Raw genomic sequence first — 7,164 nt, 5'->3', positions numbered from 1 at the left:
CCCAAAGCCTTTCCAGATGTCTCCAGGTAGAATGACTCTGGCTCAGGACTGCCATGATATTTGCACAACTATCCATCAGGCTTATCATACGGTGTAGTCATTGTTGGGTTTCCTGCACTAGAATGGAAGCTCCTTGATGGGGAGGAACTCTCTTGTGGTCTTTCTTGTATTTGTCTCATAGCTGGGCAGAGTAGGCACTCCACATATACTCTGTCGGAATATGAACTGGAGATGAAAGGGAGGGAGAATGGGTGAATGGAACAAAGGACGGAAGTATGAATGAGTGGTAAAATAGAAAAGTGAAAATATGTATGGAGGAATGGGTGGAGAGAAGAATGAATGAGTGGATAGATAATTACGAGGAGGTACGGACAGAATATGATGAAAAAAGAATGCAAGGAAGTGAGCATGGAGGAAAGGGAATTTAGGTGGAGGAAGGAATAGAGGGAAGACAGAAAAATGAGATGGATATAAGAGAAGCAGGAAAGATGAAGGAGGATGGATGGATGGATGAAAAGAAGGAAAGGGAAGAAGAATGGATAAAATAATGAAAGTAGAGAAGGAAGTAATAGATGGTTGAATAAAAGGATGAGGGCATGAAAGGGAACATGTATGGAGGGATGAGTGACAGGATGGATGGAAAAAAAGGAGGGTCTGTTACTAGGTGTGTGGAAGACGGATGATGGATGGATGTGCGGAGAGATAATATGTGGATTAATTGAAAGAGTGATGGAAGAAGAAAGGAAACAGGAGCGATGGATGAAAGGAAGGGAAGGGGAGAAAGAGAGGGAGGGAACACCAGGTGGTTGGATGGGTGGATCGTTGGGAAGAGAGTAGAAAAATGATGGTAAGGCAGGCAAGAAGGAGCTATAGATGGGTCGATGGATGGATGGACGGACGGAGGGATAGACAGATTACTACGTTCCAAGTTGAGAATGTTCTCTTGTGCCAGAAGACAACAGAGCACTGGGGCTACAGTGTATTTTCCAGAAGTTTGGGAATTGTCCCCCCTCTTGTGGGTAAGTCTGTGTATGGCAGGGACAAAGGAAGGAGTTTTATGAGTCTGTATTTCAGTCAACTTGATTCTTGGATCTCCTCTTGTCCTCCCTCCCACTGTCACCTCTGTCCCTCTCTCTCCTTCAGATGTTCACTCCCTCGGGCTATTTAGGAGCCTTTACACTGCTCTCACCCAAGTACCCACATCATTGGAGCCTCATTACCGCCTGGACTTTCAGGTACGAGCAGTGGGTTCTCTCCTCAGGAATCTTCTGAGATTAGCCATACCTTCGCAACTGAGACTAGCTCGGTAGTGGCCTCATCACTCAGGGGGTCCCTTTGGCCAGGCAAATGTGCCACAGCTGCCCTGTTAAGAGAAGCGTACGTGTCATGGTTTTAGAGGCAGGCAGGCTTGGCTGCTGCTTGACTGTGTGACTTTGGACAGGTCCCCTTGCCTCCCCATGCCTCAACTTTTCTCATCTCTCAGACCCCTATGAAGTGATTGTTGATCATCAGTTCCAAGACATACATTTCCCCCACATTGTAACAGTGTAACATCTGAAACTGGTATGTGTCTTATATTCAATGCTATGTCATAGTGTAGTTGGCAATTTAAAAAAAATTCTCAGTGGCACATTAAATAATGTGTATCTTAGTCAATGGTATTTTGACATGCGTGAAATACAGTAAAATGATTAGATAAGAAGATGTCTGGTTACTTGTCCAGCAAAGAGTAGGGACTCAAAACTTAATGGTTTATTCCCCTTTTCCCCTGACTTAAATAATATTAAAAAACAAAACAAAACAGTCAAGTTGGTTATTTGACATCACGATATGTGGGGTCCATGCTAGAGGAGAGGTCCATGTTAGACCATGTTGGAGGAGAGGTCCATGCTGGAGGAGTGGTCCATGGTGGCCTCTCTTGCATCCCTCCCAGTCTGAGCTGCTTCTAAGCATGAACATCATCCTACCAGCACCTCAATTCATGGGAAGTTCTGATTATGAAAAGGGTGTTTTGTTCCACAAAGTAGGACCTTCAGAGATTTTGGAACCAACAGCCTGCATGCCTTCTGGCACTCAGCCGTCCAGTCAGATATGGGGGTCCAGATTTAAGGAACAGCTCTGCCGCCAGCTCACTGTAAGACCTGGACAAAGCTGTTCACATCTCTAAATCTCCTCTTCCCTGTCTATAATCCCCTTGTTGCAAGTTTGTTGTGAGGATCAAATGAGAGGCTCGGGCCCTGGCACGCAGATGATGCTCAATTAATGGAGGCTCTCTGATTTTCCCCAGGACAAACATTTCCCGGCCTCTTTCATTAACTGGCTGATTGAAAGTAAGTTTTTCTTCTTATATCCATCCCCGTTGTCCCCCAACCTCAATGCCATCTTCAATGTTGAGCAATCCTTTCTCAAGTTTTTGAAAACCGGTGTAAAGTCCTGCAGCTGTGGACAGCCCACCTGACACACAATCTGTATTTTGATCCATAGTGACCACTGAAGCTGGGTTTTTGGGTAGCAACGTCACAGTGACCAGTGTTACAACAGGGCTCCTGAGCTAGCCCTCCCCGTAGTGATTAGTGTTACACTGGAATTCTAGAGTCTCCTATTCCATTGTGATTCTTTTTTTTCCAAAGATTTTATTTATTTATTTGTCAGAGAAAGAGAGAGAGTGCGAGCACAGGCAGACAGAATGGCAGGCAGAGGCAGAGGAAGAAGCAGGCTCCCCGCCAAGCAAGGAGCCCGAAGTGGGACTCAATCCCAGGACACTGGGATCATGACATGAGCTGAAGGCAGCTGCTTAACCAACTGAGCCACCCAGGCATCCCACCATTGTGATTCTTGTTGTAGATTTTTCTGAAGTAGCCCATTCCATAGTGATCAGTGTCAGAGCCAAGTTCTTGGGATAGCCCACTCCATCGTCACCAGCATTAAGGTGGAGCTCCTAGTCCACTAACCTAGTCCACGGTGAAGAGTTTGGGCAAGAGATTCACTCCCTCTAGAATAATTAACCATTCAATAAAATTGCTGAAATTTTCTACTCTTGATGATCAGTTTTGTGGGATTCCTGGGATATTCTATCCAAAAGCGAAGACTATTGTAATGGTGTCCCTAAAATACTTCACTATTGTGGTCCGTTACTGGGGTATCTCATTCCATAGTGAAGGTATTACCATTGGGTTTCTGGACTAGCTCCTTCTCTTGGTGTTGAAGTGAAGCTGTTCTTAGTATTATGGTTAAGCTTCCAGGCCATCCCATGTCATGGTGAAGAGCATTGTGGCGAGATTCCTGGGACATTCCACAACTCTAGTGTGAGAAGCTTCCTAATAAAGCCAACTGATGACTGAGTCTTGGCAGAATTCTTCTTCTTTCTTTCTTTATTTTTTAAAATATTTTATTTATTTATTTGACAGACAGAGACCACAAGTAGGCAGAGAGTCAGGCAGAGAGAGAGGAGGAAGGAGGCTCCCCGCTGAGCAGAGAGCCTGATTCGGGACTCGATCCCAGGACCCTGAGATCATGACCTGAGCTGAAGGCAGAGGCTTAATCCTCTGAGCCACCCAGGCACCCCCATTCTTCTTCTTTTTTTTAAATCATGTCACTATGTTCCCAGTCTATTTCCCAAATCCCCTATGCTCTATGTGTGTAGGGGAGGGGGCTCTGGACAAAGGAGAACTGTCCTGGCCAGACTTCAGAACTATCATCACATCACTATCATCAGGCCACCTCTGCCCCCTCTAGGTCTCTCAGGGGAGGAGATGAGAGACCCCTACCTCAAGCAGGAGGAGCAGCCTAGAGTCTCCCCAGGGGAGCCAGGGATGGAGAGCCCTCTAGCTGCTTCCCTGGCAGTTCTCCATGAATGTGGTGAAACCCAGGGAAGATGGCCAGAAAAAGCTGTGGCCTGGGCACTCTGACCCCGGAGTCCGAGGCACAATGCCACTCCCAGCTCTCCAGTAGACCTCATACCAGTTGCATCCTCTCTCTGGGCCTCTCCTGTCCCACCTGTAAAATATGCACCATCTCTAAAGGCCTTTCCATCAACGATGAGTGTTGGGGACACGGGAGAGGACAAGACCAGAGGCCAGAGGGGTCTCTGGAAAATCCATAGCCACTATCGGCCTGTCTCACGGTGGTCTTTCTTTGTTGCCAGTTGCAGAGACCCAGTGGTCACCCTATCTGTAGGATCAGCGTGGCACCCCTGCCAGCACTATGGTAAGGAGGTTTAAACCCTGAGGGTCCCTGTGGAACTCTCTGACCCCCATCTTGAGGGATTGTCATCTTCATTCACTGCAGATAGTCCCTTTGTTAGAGCTTGGCTTCGGATATGCTCAGGGCTGGTAAGATGTCATACCTCTCCAGAAAGGTGTTTCAGCATGGGGCTGCTTAAGGCAGATGAGCCTCTAAGACCTGAACCAAAGGAATGGGGTGGTAATGGGGGAAGGCCAGGCGGTGAGCATCGTGCCCCCATCCGGGGGTACGTGTGCTGCATGGCGGAGGGTTCAAGCATTCCCGCTGGCCACTGGAGTTAAGGCCATGTTCTGCATTCCAGTAAGATGTGAAAAAGTCAGCCTGTTGACTAGCTGTGAGCCACTAAGGGCTCAGAGGCAATGGCGCTACCCCAGTGAGGTTACCTGGGACCCTCTGACCTGCACCCTCAGCTCCTGATTGCCTGTCCTCTGCCTTCCCCTCCCATAGAAGAAATCTGCTCCAAAGCTGCTTTTTCAGTGTTTAAGATACACTTTAGGATCTGCCTGGAAAAAAAAATACAACTGAGGAATAAGATACACATTTAAAATCCCAGAAGGACAGAATCCGGCCCGCAGAGGCCATGGAAACCCCAGGATCTTCCTGATGGGCTGGTGGCAATGAGCTGGGAACCCTTTGCGTGCAGGAGCCTCTCTCGGGACATGGTTGCATATTTCAGGGAGGGGGTCGTCCCTGTCACACGTCTTCAGTACAACAGTGAAGAGCACAGGCTTTGGAGTCAGGTAGACTCGAGTTCAAATCCTGCTCGCCCACTGACTCTCTGAACCTCCGCTTCCTCTTCTGCAAAATGGGAGTGAGAATAGCCCCTAGCTTAGCGAGTAATCCTGAGAAAATGCATGAAGAAAGCTTATGTGCAGAGCCTGCTTCGCGAACTGCCTCCTCCGGGAACAGTGTACAAATGAGGAGGCAGAGGGAGCAACTGGGCAAAGATCTGGATAGGAACTTCAAGGGTGTGAGAACCCATAGTCAGACCCTCCGCGTCATCCCTGCTCCCTACGGACGAGTCCCTACAATGACAGCGGTGGAAACTGCGCGAATTTCAGCAGCCCCCTTCGCTCATCCCTCCGGGCATCCCTGCGCCCTGCAGAAAGAGTGACCAGAGCAGACTGGCAGGACCTCTGAGCGAAGGGGTGCAGTTCCCAGACTATACCACGAGGTGGAGCTATGCCCCTGCTAATCCATGTTTCCTATACCCAGACTGAAGCCGCTTAGGTAAAGCCGCCTTTTTAATGTCAGGCACTGTGCTGGGCACTTGGCTTTCATGATCTTGCTTGATTTTCTTTTCTTTTTTTAAGATTTTATTTACTTGTTTGTCAGAAACAGAGAGAAAGAGAGCACAAGCAAGGGGAGCTGCTGGCAGAGGGAGAGGGAGAAGCAGGTTTCCCACTAAGTAGTGAGCTGGATACGGGACTCAGTCCCAGGACCCTGGGATCATGACCTGAGCCGAAGGCGTCCAGAAGCCCCGTTCTTGCTTCATTTTCAAAGCCATCTCTTAAGATCAATATTATCAGCTTCATTTCAGAGAAGTGATATGACTAAATATGGAGGCTAGGAGTCAGAATTCATGGGCTCAAATCCCAGTTCTTCAGCCTACTACAATAGTTAACCTGTCCATGCTTCGGTCTCCCCATTTGAGAAATGGGGCTAATATTAGCAGTAACAATATGGTAGTTAATGGACTTTAACTATTTGTTTGTTTGTTTGGTAGGCTCCACACCCAGTGTGGAGCCCAATGCAGGGCTTGAACTCATGACCCTGAGATCAAAACCTGAGCTGAGATCAAGAGTCAGATGCTTAACCCACTGAGCCACTGAGGTGCCCCTTGAGCTGCTTGTTTTTGTTCTGTGTCTGGCCCTGTGCTGTGCACCTCACGTGAATCACTCATGTCGTCCTCACAGCCACCTTAGGAGGTGGCTGTTAATATCCCTCGTTTGCAGATAAGGAAACTGAGGCTCGGAGAGGCTAGCTGCCTGTCCCATTTTCACATAGACGGAGTGAAATTCCAACCCAGGTCTCTGGCAGAGAGCTGTAGGAGGTGCCGGTGACTAAAGGCTCAGGGAAGAGACACCCCAGGTTCTTGTCCTGGCCCACAACTGTCCATTAAGTCCCCCACACTGTTCTGGCCTCAGTTTTCCCACTGGTACTACAAGAAACAGGAGGATGTAGGAAGCCAAGCCCTTTTGCAATGCCCTGGTTCTATGACTCACAGTATGGCAGCCAAGAGACCCATCCTGGAGGTGCCAGAGCTGGGGCAGAGGGAACGTACAGTGAAGGGAGGACCCCAAGTCCAGGGCTCTCCCCGCACCCTGCACAAAGCCACCCCTGAGCTCCAGCCTCTCTAGGCATCCTCATGTCCCATGAGCCCATGGCCTGAGGACACACAGCGGTGGCTCACAAGGCCATTCTGGCCCAGTGACACACATAACAGTCTCCATTCCCCCAACCTCCTTTTCCAGCACCGCCTTTGTGAACAACACGAGGGGCCCTGTGGGCCTGGAGCAGAACTGCGTGGAACCAGATGGGGAGAAAAAGAAGGAAGACAGAGGGAAGCGAAGTGGCCTTTGGTTTTCCCCCCAAAGTCTCTGCGGTGCACCCACACCCGCTGTCCTTGTCCAGCAATGAACAGCCCTGAGAGGCGGCCCGTTGCCAAAGAATCTGGACTGGGAGGGCTGTTGGTTCTTTCAGACAACAAATACAGGTCACGTTTGATGTGAATCTGATTTATGCAAATATGGAACAATGTCCTGAGAAACATTAATGAAGTTTCACTTTGTGACCAGAAAGTTAATTTTTTTCATTGTTAAGAGCATACAACTAAACACACTTTAGTCTCTCCCTCCTTAGGAAGAGTCAAGGTCCTCTCCTTTGGCCCCACATTCCCTCCAGTTCCCTACCTCTGTCTCT

The 7,164-nt window shown here is 48.7% G+C and overlaps 1 long non-coding RNA gene across 1 annotated transcript; it reads left to right on the top strand.

The window, feature by feature from the left end:
• Nucleotides 1-2,098: 2,098 nt before the first annotated feature.
• Nucleotides 2,099-4,206, top strand: LOC116868716. Its single transcript, XR_004382881.1, has 3 exons — nucleotides 2,099-2,134; nucleotides 2,288-2,330; nucleotides 4,145-4,206. It is a non-coding gene; the product is annotated as an uncharacterized LOC116868716 (long non-coding RNA).
• The last annotated feature ends 2,958 nt before the right edge of the window (nucleotides 4,207-7,164 follow it).

The sequence above is a fragment of the Lontra canadensis genome, unplaced genomic scaffold (assembly GCF_010015895.1).
Source record: "Lontra canadensis isolate GAN:19392208 unplaced genomic scaffold, GSC_riverotter_1.0 scaffold16, whole genome shotgun sequence".
In the NCBI taxonomy this organism is placed as follows: Eukaryota; Metazoa; Chordata; class Mammalia; order Carnivora; family Mustelidae; genus Lontra; species Lontra canadensis.
The sequence above is the reverse complement of the archived record's forward strand: the minus strand, read 5'-3'. Positions and strand labels throughout refer to the sequence as shown.